Here is a 12948-nt window from a genome sequence, read left to right as displayed (position 1 = left end):
GTTGCAGATCACGTCGTCAATCACAGCCAGAACTATAGACAAGCCCTTAGGGAACTGATGGCACGTATCCAAAGTAGTACCGCACAACAACCAGATCACGTCACCCTCAAACAACCAAAACGGAAACCTGAATAACGAAACTCACCGCTGGCGGGATACCGTGGGAGGAAGGAAAAACTCACCACTGGACCAAATCCAGGGGAGGACAAAGACCCTAGACGGGGACAGGAATTAGCACACCTCGTCAATGATCGGAAGGACCGGCCGCCGGTGGCGGCAGCGGTAAAAACCCTAGATCACCCTCATAATCGCCAGAGCGAGAGAAAAAAACGGTTCAACACGACCCTCATTGCAAACTGATTTTGCAAGATTATTGACTCACATTATGAATAAGTTGTAGGATCAATGGTGTAATTAGCTCCAAGTTAAATCCATCTAAGCTCTGTCGCCTTGTACATCCATAAGTGCATAAGGTCAATGTTCTTCTCGTTACTATGCAAGATCGCAATTACTGAACATTTAGATCGCCAAGTCGACCAGACTGAGCTAGCTGCTCGCGGCACGCCCCGGCAAGCAGTAAACATTCAGACCGGCGTCAGTCAACGGACCACCCCTCTGAACAACAATTTACTAAGGATCCAGTGTCCAGTATAGATCCACCGCTGCAGCAACTGATACTTCCTGCCGTGGCACTCATTGCAAGCAGTTGGGACAGGGTTTTCATGGTGACAGTAGCTGGTCAATTTTAGTAACAGGAACGCTTGTCGATTTTTGTTCACGTAGGAACTATGCAATGGATGCTGTCATTCTGAGGATAGTTGCAGGGTTTTCTGCTTATTCCATCGGAAACCCGGTTGTGGGTAGGAGCCCGGTCATTTCTCTCGAGGTGATCGATCACAATTTGCGTGATTTCTTGGTTCTTATCTGGAATGCCTCTTGTCAGGTAGCAACCTTTGGCATGTATAGCTTCTTACTTCATAAGAGGTTACTGAGAACATTCAGATATTATGGTATAAGCCGCACTTCGAGCATCTCGAGGCACGGTTCAGATTTAAAATAAATATCGAAGCTTCTGAAACTGTACGCCATCCAGGCACTCCACTAAAAACTACTGGTGGACTTGGCGGGGTTTGCCTCTTGTGCGTTTATATGGATGGCATTTAGGACGGGTTGTAATGTCTCTAAAAGCTGTTGGTCATGGCTTTGTCTTGGGTGCTCGGTTATTTCGGCCTAGTATTAGGCCTGCATAATTGTAACTCTATTCTTTCTACCAATGCATCGAGGAGGAAGCTTTGCGTTTTTCCAAAAACAAAAGATTCATATTAGGGTGAAGGTAAACCCTGTAAAGAGTGTCCTCTGAATTATTTTTCTTTCGAAAAGGAGGTGTCATCTGAATGTTTTAGCTTACTATAATGTTCTATGGCAAAGTGACCAAATTATACTACCGAATATTACCAGAAGATTCGTGAGCGACCAGAAGATTCATGTATATTTGGTTCCTTTTTGTTAAAAATGTTGTATCACCTACCGAATATTAAGTTTTTTTTTGGTTAAAAAGGCCGCTTTAAACTCAAAAGTTCGCATCAATTGATGCAAGCTACAAGAGTTTACGTCGGGCTCTGCATAGAAGTGAATAGCAAGTACTCACTGCAAGAGCAGATGGAGTACTTCATATGAAGCGGTGTTTGAATTTTCGTACCAGGAACAGTACTAAATTACTCCCTTGTCTTATGCTACAAATTTCAACTTCGCTGCAAGAGCAGATGGAGTAAATATTAGGATGTACCGAGGTCGTAGAGGGGAAGTAATTTTCAGCATTTACCAATGTTAAAACAGGGGATGTCCTAGTGTCAGTAATGCATGCAGCCACCTCTTGCACTTTATTTTTGCTAGCTTGCATAACAGTGAATTGCAGGACAGCCAGTGTGTCAGGCTGTCTCAAAAATAACCAACTCCTTTGGCCCTTTCCACAATATAGGAGTGATATGGACTTGTCCCCTGCCTCATCTTGGCTTTTGGTCAAGGAAAATCTGCTTGCTTCAGATATGCTGATAAATCACATCAGGTCCAAACTATTTTGTACTGACCATGTTTTTTCAGTAACATGCCTGCCGTGTTGATGAGAGAGAAAATATGTAAGATAACAGATGAATTATAAGTAACTGCATGCAAAAAAAAAATGTATTTGTGTAGATTTTATCAGGGTAGCGAAACATGTATAAATGTAAAGAGTTGAATAAGAGGGATGTTTTCTAGGGTTCATGAGGAGGGAAAGTTTGATACATGTTGTCACAGTACAATAAAAAAGATAGCGACATATCACCTGAAAGTAGTAGCATACAGATGTGTATTTCTCCAGGGTGCTTCTCACTTTGCAGTTGCTTTCTGTGCCTTGCTTAATCAGAACAATCTCTCATCTGTCATGCCCCTCCTAGATTTACTCAAAGGTTACTTCTTCCCCTTCTTTTATTCCATCCTTAACACTTTCAAGTAATCAAGATTATCCTCTAACCAAGGAATCCTTATGGACCAGGCAGCACGGTCAGTTGCAACCTTGAACTCCTATAGGCTATTGGATCTTCTTTGACCAATCAAGACCAATTACATATGAAATCAAAAGAAAAGAAAGAAAAATAGCATAACTCAAGGAAAAGAAAAGCAAAGGACAAAAGCAAGCATGGCTCAGTTGCTTTGATTCTACCCTGCCCCCTGCATTAGGCCCTTCAAAGGCACACGAGAAGCAGCTAGAGAAGAAGAAAGAAAACTCGAGAAGAAACCAAGGAGCAAGAAACAAAAATACCACCACTGCCTGCAGAATATAATGTGTTGAGACACTGAGACAGGGAGCAAGGTAACCTCACACTCATATTGGAGTTCTTGCAGCTGCACCAGCACCACCCTATGAGAAGCACATAGAGGGGTTGTGGTGGTGGCAGTGCCGAGCCAACACAAAGGTAGGAGCTATCATGAGCCGGCTGGGAAGGTCTGCGAAGCCGGCATTGGCCATCCTGTTTGGAGGCCTTGTTCTGGTGTCAATGATGGTGGAGAGTAGCGTGAAACATTCATCTCCTGTGCGGTTAGCCAATGCAGTAGTAGGCGGTAGGAGGATGATGACTGGAGTCAATAGAGGATTGACTAAGAGGACACTGGAGGAATTCAAGGCTGATGATCCTTTCAGTAGCAGCAAGAGGAAGGTGCACAGTGGACCGGATCCAGTTCACAACAGGTAACTTAATTTTCCTGCATTCAACTATGTAATGCTGCTATTTGTTCTTCTTCCTTCTCTTATTTGGGTACTAACTTTCCATGGATCTCGGAGGATTCTCATTTTGACATTAAACAATTGACAAAGGAGAAGAACATAATACGCAATGTGTTTTCTGGATGTCACCTTGTTCACAAATGCCTTAGGTTTCATACAAGAACTTGTCTAATATGAAAGAAGTTGGCATTAAATTCATGGCTACTGATTACTGTTGTGATCTTTCAGTTTAGGCTAAACCAAACATAATATAAGTTACAATGCAAATTTGTAGTATGTATCTCATGTATCTGGATTAATGTTGATTTCAGTCTTCTTTTGTCACGGTGTGCTCACTGTAAGTTGGATTTTGTATACTAAAGCTTCTATATTCTAAATATAATATCAGCTGCACCCACTCATTTCATTACATTATGATTTTTCTATTAAACTAAGCACTATGTATTCAAACATAAGATGCTACGACGTTGTATTTAGCAGAAATGCATGATAAATATAATGAGATGACAAGAAAAACTAAAAATGGCTGCACTGCTTGTCCTCATTACGCAAACAAAGGCGATTGCTCATACTCTCCTCATGAGCACCCTGCATGCACTTACCATACTTGAAATAATTAACCAATATGCATCTGAAGCAGTCAAAGAAAGCACACTGCGATGGCGTTATTAATTTAGCTATGGCTACTTAAATCAAAATCCCAATGATGCAGTAGATAACCTTGAACACAACACTTGAAGGGTTGTTCCCATGTTTCCCCTGTACTCCCTCTGATATTGAAATGATCATCTCTCTGCATTCTTCAGGGGAGCTGGAGAATCAAGAAGATCGCCCGGCAGAGCATAGGTGCGACACTCGCCCCAACAAACAGAAGCTTCGGAAGTGCTTGTTGTGGATCAGATCATTGTGTTGAAAGAAAGAAAAAAGAAATAACAGGAGCTCCATTCTGTGGTGGGTCTGACTGGGATGCTGGTGTAACTAGGGGAAGATGGCCTATCATGTTCTAAGCACTGCTATTTAAGAAGATTATAGGAATAGAAGCTTCTGCTTTTGCAAAATCAAAGCCATTCTACTCATGCAGTTTTTTGTAAAGAGAGCAGTACCAAGTTTCCCTATCACAAAATCAGTCATCAAAGGTTCTTGTCAGGGGGATATGGGCAAGATGTTCTCCTTTGTTTCAGAAGCTGCTTTGCACATGCTTGTAGTAGCTAGTGCCCACTCTTTTTTGAATTTCCTATTTGTTGTATTAATTGACCAGGAAAGCACATTGCAAGCTTGCTATAGAGGTACACGTAAAGATATGATGACCAATAATTTCCTTGCTTTGTTTCTTATCTTGTGATAAGATGTGAAATCTATTGGTGTTTGTGCCCTACTACCAAAGCAAAGTAGACCACTTACTAAAGAAGCTTTTAATATTCCAGTTAGCATACTCTACTTGCAAATAGCCTTCACATTTGCTAGTAACTCGAGAGTTGTTTCAGAGAATTCTTTCACAGCTTATAAAGTTTATACAGTTCATAGCTTTCAAATTTTAGACCAACTCAAATTTATCTTAACGAACTTGGAAACAATTACCTTTATAATATTTCCCTTTGCCTACATAAAACACCACCAGGAATTTACTTCAGTAAAACTAGCAAGAAGCATCCATACAAACAAGACAAAAGGCAGGGGGGCTGAAGATTAAAGAAAGAAAAGAACTTCCAAGCTGCGAAAGCCGCATGGATTCTCCCCAACGCATGCTTTTCCACTCTTTCGTTTCCCACCTCTGTTCTCTCTCCCTCTCCTCTTTTCTTGCAAGAGTATAGCTTTGAGCAGCCAAAGATGCCCCCTGAATGGGGTCAAAAGCAAAGCAATGTTAGCAAGAACCTGATATATAAGAAGCTGTGTCCTTGGTTAAAAGTTGAGCGTTCTTCTTGGGACTAATCTTTTTCTTTTCTTGACCAGTCTTCTTGTGTAAGATGTATAGCAAGAGCTTTTATTCACTGTAACAAATGCAGACTAAAGAGGGGACAAGTGTGTGTGTCCAGTCTGTACACGAAGTTAGTGCTAGCATGGAATTTCAAGAAATATGTACTGTTATTTTCGAAAGTGAAGAAAGAGAGGTGCTTGGTAACACTAGTAGAAAAGAGGGCTTCCATACCACCCCATTAGTCCTCAAACATTTTGGCCCGGGATTAATGGGGTCTTTAGTCCCAGTTCTGCATGGGAACCACGACTGAAGCTCCGGGTCCAACGGTCTCGATCGACAGCTGGTGTACGGTCGGACATTTAGTCTCGGTTGGTCTGGCCAACCGCGATTAAAGGTGCTCAGGCCAGGCCAGGCCAACCGGGACTAAAGACCCACCACTATAAATACTCGTTGCAGCACACTTGGCTTGTGTGTGAGCTACTTGGTGTTTCACTTCTATTCACAAGGGGTGGTGGGTTTAGCTTGTATCCTCTTATGCATAAGAGGTGTTCGATGAAATGCCCGAGAGCATGATGCCACTTGTGTTCACATAAAACAAACATTATATGAAGTGTCCGAGCCATACTTATGTTTTCTCATTTATTTTTCCTCCTCGATCGCGGTTAGCAACTTGAACCTTTCATGTGTCATTGATAAATATGCACGTGTAGTTCATAGTTTAATTTCTATTATTTCTAGCTAGTTAGTTTAACAAATGCATGATGGTTAATTATATACTTTATATAATAATAATGCAAATGAATCGGCAATGGATGTACGGTAACCGACTCTGTGACGAGTTCATTACGGGTTTGAATGATTTCCTCGCTGTGGCTAATGCGAACAAGCAGCGGGTTTTTTTTCTCCGTCCATGTGCTGCCTGTAAGAATCAGAAGGGTTATTCTTCCTCAAGAACCATTCACGTCCACTTGCTTCGGCACGGTTTCATGCCAAGCTATAATTGTTGGACCAAGCATGGAGAAAGAGGGGTTAGAATGGAAGATAATGAAGAAGGGGATGATGACAACTATCCTAATCATTTCGGTGATACTTTCATGGAGGATGCTGAAGGAGGGGAAGCAGAAGGGGAAGGTGAAGGGGCAGGTGAAGAAGAGACACGTGATGAGCCCGCTGATGATCTTGGCCGAACCATTGCTGATGCACGGGGAGACTGCGAAACTGAGAAGGAGATGGAGAATTTGGATCGCATGTTTGAGGATCACAAAAAGTCGATGTACCTAGGATGCGATAATGGTCTGAAAAAGCTGGGTTGCACACTTGGATTTGCTAAAATGGAAGGTACATGAAGGTCTATCTCGACTCAGGATTTGAAAAGTTGCTGAAAATAATGAAGAATATGTTTCCAAAGAATAACGAGTTGCCCGCCGACATCGAACGAAGCAAAGAAGGTTGTCTCGCCCTCTAGGTTTAGAGGTTCGAAGATACATGCATGCATTAACGATCGCATCCTCTACCACGGTGAATACGAGAATTTGAATGAATGCCCGTATGCACCGCATTGCATTATAAGATCAGAGGAGGTGACCCTGGTGAAGATGTTGAGGGCGAGAAACCCAGGAAGAGGGTTCCCGCCAAGGTGATGTGGTATGATCCTATAATACCACGGTAGAAACGTCTGTTCAGGAACAAAGAGCATGCCAAGTTATTGTGATGGCACAAAGAGGACCGTAAGTCGGACGGGGAGTTGAGACACCCTGCTGATGGAACACATGGAGAAAGATCGACAGAGAGTTCAAAGATTTTGCAGGTGACGCAAGGAACTTAAGATTTGGTCTAAGTACAGATGGCATGAATCCTTTTGGCGAGCATAGCTCCAGTCATAGCACCTGGCCCGTGACTCTATGCATCTACAACCTTCCTCCTTGTTTGTGCAAGAAGCGGAACTTCATTGTGATGCCAGTGCTCATCCAAGGCCTGAGGCAACCTGGCAACGACATCGATGTGTACCTAAGGCCATTAGTTGATGAACTTTTATAGTTGTGGAGCAGACCTGGTGTACGTGTGTGGGATGAGCACAAAGAAGAGGAATTTGACCTACGAGCGTTGCTTTTCGTAACCATCAATGACTGGCCTGCTCTTAGTAACCTTTCGGGACAAACAAATAAGGGATACTGAAAGTATATATTTGGATAACTGTAAGAAGAATGTGTACCTGGGGTATCGTCGATTTCTTGCCCAACATCATAACTTAAGAAAGAAAGGCAAGCATTTCAACGGCAAGGCATATCATCGGCCGAAGCCTACGGTGCTAATGTATTTGATATGGTCAAGGATTTGAAAGTCATCTTTGGAAAGGGTCCTGGTCGACAATCAGTTCGCGGGGAGTTGACGGGCACACACCCATGTGGAAAAAGAATTCTATATTTTGGGAGTTAGAATATTGGAAAGTCCTAGATGTTCGCTCTGCAATCGACGTGATGCATGTTATGAAAAATATTTGCGTGAACCTGCTAAGCTTCTTGGGCGTGTATGGGAAGAAAAATGATACAAAGGAAGCACGGCAGGACCAGCAACATTTGAAAGACCCGGAAGACCGGCATCCGGAACGGTTTCAAGGTCGTGCCAGCTACACTCTTACCAAAGAAGAGAATGCCATCTTTTTTGAATGCCTGAGCAGTATGAAGGTCACATCTGGCTTCTCATCGATTATAAAGGGAATAATAAATATGGCGGAGAAAAAGTTCCAAAACCTGAAGTCTCACGACTGCCATGTGATTATGACGCAATTGCTTCCGATTGCTTTGAGGGGCTCCTACTGGAAAATGTTCAAGTAGCTATTGTGAAGCTATGTGCATTCCTCAATGAAATCTCTCAGAAGGTAATCAATCCAGAAGATCTACCACGGTTACAGAACGATGTGGTCCAATGTCTTGTAAGTTTCGAGTTGGTGTTCCCACCATCCTCCTTCAATATTATGACGCACCTCCTGGTTCACCTAGTCGAAGAGATTTCCATTCTTGGTCCTATATTTCTACACAATATGTTCCCCTTTGAGAGGTTCACGGGAGTATTAAAGAAATATGTTCGTAACCGTGCTAGGCCAGAAGGAAGCATCGCCAAGGGCTATGGAATAGAGGAGGTAATTGAGTTTTGTGTTGACTATGTTCCTGACCTTAAGCCGATTGGTCTTCCTCAATCACGACACGAAGGGAGACTAAGTCGAAAAGGCACAAGAAAGGAAATCAACGATATGTATGGACAGCCATTCTATGACTGAAGCACACCACACAGTTCTACAAAATTCCAGCTTGGTGGCTCCGTACTTCGAGGAACACAAGAATATTTTACGCTTAAACAACCCGGGGAAGCCTGAATCCTGGATTACAAAGGCCCACATGGAGACTTTCAGCGGTTGGTTGCGAAAAAATTTAATGAGTGACAATGATGTTGAAGATCAGCTGTACATGTTGTCCAAGTCACCATCTTCGACTATATCGACTTTCCAAGGGTACGGGATAAATGGGAATACATTTTACACGATCGACAAGATAAAAAGAGCACCAACCAAAGCAGTGGTGTCTGCTTTGATGCAGCAACCGAGAATGGGCAAAAGGTCACATATTATGGTTACATAGAGGAGATATGGGAACTTGACTATGGACCCTCCTTTAAGGTCCCTTTGTTCCGGTGCAAATGGTTCAAGCTAACAGGAGGTGGGGTAAAGGTGGACGAGCAATACAGAATGACAATGGTGGATTTCAACAATCTTGGTTACCTTGACGAACCATTCGTCCTAGCCAAAAATTTCGCTCAGGTTTTCTATGTGAAGGACATGAGTAGCAAACCGAGAAAAAGAAAAGATAAGAAAACGAGTACATCATGCGATGATCCAAAGCGCCACATAGTTCTTTCAGGGAAAATAAACATCGTGGGAGTGGAGGACAAGACAGACATGTCAGAAGATTATAATAGGGATTTCTATTTTCGTGCCCCTGGCTCCTTAGTTGTGCTCAGTTTTTCCCCAGCCCCTTAGTTTTTCCTCAGTTTTCCCCAAAACCTTGTCTAAAACCCGCAGAAGGAGCTCGGACGGAAGGAATCCCGTTTAGTTGACGTTGGTTGGTGCTGGCAAGTGGGGCCGCTGTTGGTGCCCCGCAGTGGACTCGTCTTCATTTATCCAGATCATCGTGGGACCCACAACTTGTCCACGTTAAGTGTGCCGGACCCACAGCTTACCCAGGTGACCATTGCAAAATGGGAGCCCGAGCCAGCCCCGCGCCTGTGCCCGTGCCATTGCTTCCCCTTTCTTTCCCCGCGCCCCATTGTTCTTCTTCTCCGCCAGCGGCAGCCCTTCTCCGGCAGGCGGGTGATGTCTAGTTTCTCTTCGACCTCCCGTTCTTCATGGCCGCAGTATGGACCCGTGCCTTTGACAAGATGCCCCGACCGCCCACGCAAGGAGCCTCTGAAGCGGTCGATCTGTAAGACGGACGAGAACGGCAACCGTGGACGTGAGTTCCTTGCATGCGAGAGCTTGCCATATAGAGACGGGGATAAGGTTAGATCTCGCTCCAATTTCTCTGTTTTCTCTCGATTTTCTTGCTATTCCCTCGAATTTGGGATTTAGGGTTCCCGTTGTTGTTTTTAGATCCTGAAGAAATGCAGGCATTTCGAGTGGATCGATGTGTACGTTCGGAGGCTTCAATTGCAGGAATCAATTGGCGCTATTGGGGAGCGCAATTTGGGAGGGGGGGACTTGCTGTAGAGAATGCGGCAGAGAGAGGAGCCGTTCCGATTATGCCTAATGCTCCCAATGTAGGACTAGTGGAAGTGAAGGGAGAACTGAAGAAAATGAACAAGCAGTTAAGGCAGCTCGATCGAGTTGAAGAAGCAAGCTAATCCGATGGCTGGTTGTTTTTTCTGTTGTATAATTGCGATCGGATTCTTATCATTGCTCACCGTGCGCTAGAAGTTTTTACAAGGGATACCTTGTTACAAATTCATTATTCAGCTTACATGTACTTGTAGTTGTTTTCATGGTTAGTGTGTACATTCACCGAAATTACCAACTATATTGGAATGCTTTATGTATGCCTCATGTTTATACAAGGGATTCTTATCATTGCTCACCGAACTATACTAGTGTGTGCCGTTTGAAATTACCGAAACTATATGCCAAAACTATATCCCCTAAAAGAAAAAGGAAAGCGAAAGATAGTTGATAATTGTTAGAGGGGTGACAATAATGCATTCACCGAAATCCGCAAATATGTATGCCTCATGTTTATACCGAAATTATACCACTTTTGGGCCGTTTCAAATTACCGAAAACTATATGCCAAAACTATATCCCCTAAAAGAAAAAGGAAAGCGAAAGATAGTTGATAATTGTTAGAGGGGTGAAAATAATGCATTCACCGAAATCCGCAAATATGTATGCCTCATGTTTATACCAAAATTATACCACTTTTGGGCCGTTTCAAATTACCGAAACTATATGCCAAAACTATATCCCCTAAAAGAAAAAGGAAAGCGAAAGATAGTTGATAATTGTTAGGGGGGTGACAATAGTGCATTCACCGAAATCCGCAAATATGTATGCCTCATGTTTATACCAAAATTATACCACTTTGGGGTCGTTTCAAATTACTAAAACTATATGCCAAAACTATATCCCCTAAAAGAAAAAGGAAAGCGAAAGATAGTTGATAATTGTTAGAGGGGTGACAATAATGCATCCACCGACAGAGAGAGAGGGGTGGCCACGAAGAGAGAGAGAGAGAGGGGTGGCCACGAAGAGACGGGGAGGGGTATACTGCCCGTTAGATCAGTTGATCAACGGTTCGTGGAGTCGATCCGTGTGACAACGGCTCAACCAATCATGATAAGTTTGGACTTCTGAGAGCATTTGTGACAGAACTTGAGGGCAAAACTGAGTAGTACTAACAATCCAAGGACACATAAATAGTAAATAGACTAAGGGATTCAAACAAAAAGAATTACAAAATGAAAAATGCGTGTTTTGTACAATATAATTCATATTGGGCTACATCAAATTATTTGAAATTCAAATATACATGAGTGTGACAATTATGGCATCATTTAGACAAACTACGTTTTTGGGGAAGATGTTTTGCAAAGGGGTTTGAGTGGAAAACCATGCATCTTCATAGCTACACTAGTGATTCTGAGAAGTGGCAATTTGTGGTAAAACTTGATTTATATATGTTTGTTAAGATTTTCTTGGTGGCAGAGTTGCGTAGGAAGACTCCATGAGTAGGTGCCACTATGTTTTTATTTTTTTGAATTTTTTTGCGCATGAAATGCCTCAATTAGATATGTTAATCTCATTTGTTGACTCTCTCGTTGACTAGCTACTTGAGGGTAAAACTGAGTATATTGCACTTGCCGGCCTAAGTACTCGAGGGGGAAAACCGAGTACGAGATAAAATTTCTGTATAAGGCCCGAGGTTATAACCGAGTACACCAAACGTCCCAGGGTTAGACTCGTGTCGTGGTGCACGCTGCAGCCCGTGCATAGCGGACGCCTGTTGCGGTACACGCCACCTTCGTCTTTATAGAGCCCTTTTCCTCTCCCTCGACGCACGTTCTCACTTCAACCGCCTCTCCTGTCCCATCATCTTCTCCACAACCGAAGAAAAAACCCCGAAGAAAACCACCGGCGATGAAGAAGAATGAGATGCCCATTGTCGGCGCATCAGCCGCCGGCTCATCGGCCGCTGCCCCGTCCGTGCCCCCAGTCGTCGCTTCCAACATAGCAGCCGGCGCATCAGCCGCCGGTGCATCGGCCGCTGCCCGCGTCCAGGCCCCTGTCGCTGCTTCCAACGTAGCAGCCGGCGCATCGGCCGCCGCCACCGTCCAGGCCCCCGTCGCTTGGGACCCGTACGAACCAGTGTCGTACGACGCGCCGGAGAACCCCTACGACACCAGCATCGTCGACGACGAGCCAGAGGTAACCCTTTGCTCCCTTGTTCTTATCCCATTTCAATCCTTTTGTGTTAGATCTAGCGTTATTAGGGTTCGTCTATTCCTAGTTCAATCCATTTGTGTTAGATCTAGCGTTATTAGGGTGCGTCTTTTCCTAGTTCAATCCTTTTGTGTTAGATCTTGCGTTATTAGTTCTTGTGATTTGCTTTTGTTTAAGATTTGTGCCGATGATGATGAATATTTGGGCACAAATTGATTCAAGGTTTGGTCGATGAAACAATTGGTGTGTTCAAATTTGTTGTGCATGATCTTTGGTTTACTCACTCAAATCCTGGATATAAGTGTGTCCAATGTAACTGAGGCTACCTCTTTTTTTCGAGCCCATATTATCATGCATGATCTTTGTTCACTCTCTATTCCATCATCGTTGCAATTGACTCCGTGTTTTTTGCACGATCTTTGGTGCTACGTGACAGGTGCAGAGCAGCGACGTCGACAGCAACGACGAGTCCTTCCACACCAAGACTCGTCACTTCCTCAGGAGGCTGCAGTCCGGCCATTACGATGGCCCCTTTGCTCGAGGCATTTTCAAGTGCCCCTTCTGCAACAGGAAGCTCCGCGCCACTGACTTCAACTGCCTGGTGAACCATGCTGAATCCATTGGCAGATGCGGCGCTAGAGTTGGAACGACGGTGAACGTGCATGCGTTCATGGCCAAACACAAAGCACTTGGGATTCACTCGCGCAACCTCCAGGCGAGTCACGGGCGCAACTCGGAGGCGTTGAACATGCCTACTCGCACTCTCTCGTATGTGATCGCTCTATCCGT

The 12948-nt window shown here is 43.8% G+C and overlaps 1 long non-coding RNA gene across 1 annotated transcript; it reads right to left on the bottom strand.

The window, feature by feature from the left end:
* Nucleotides 1-1796: 1796 nt before the first annotated feature.
* On the bottom strand, nt 1797-3240 carry LOC124678382. Its single transcript, XR_006994448.1, has 3 exons — nt 2862-3240; nt 2324-2744; nt 1797-2108 (listed from the first exon to the last, which is right to left on the bottom strand). It is a non-coding gene; the product is annotated as an uncharacterized LOC124678382 (long non-coding RNA).
* Between the last annotated feature and the right edge of the window lie 9708 nt (nt 3241-12948).

This window comes from Lolium rigidum, chromosome 7, assembly GCF_022539505.1.
Source record: "Lolium rigidum isolate FL_2022 chromosome 7, APGP_CSIRO_Lrig_0.1, whole genome shotgun sequence".
NCBI classification, from domain to species: domain Eukaryota; kingdom Viridiplantae; phylum Streptophyta; class Magnoliopsida; order Poales; family Poaceae; genus Lolium; species Lolium rigidum.
The sequence above is the reverse complement of the archived record's forward strand: the minus strand, read 5'-3'. Positions and strand labels throughout refer to the sequence as shown.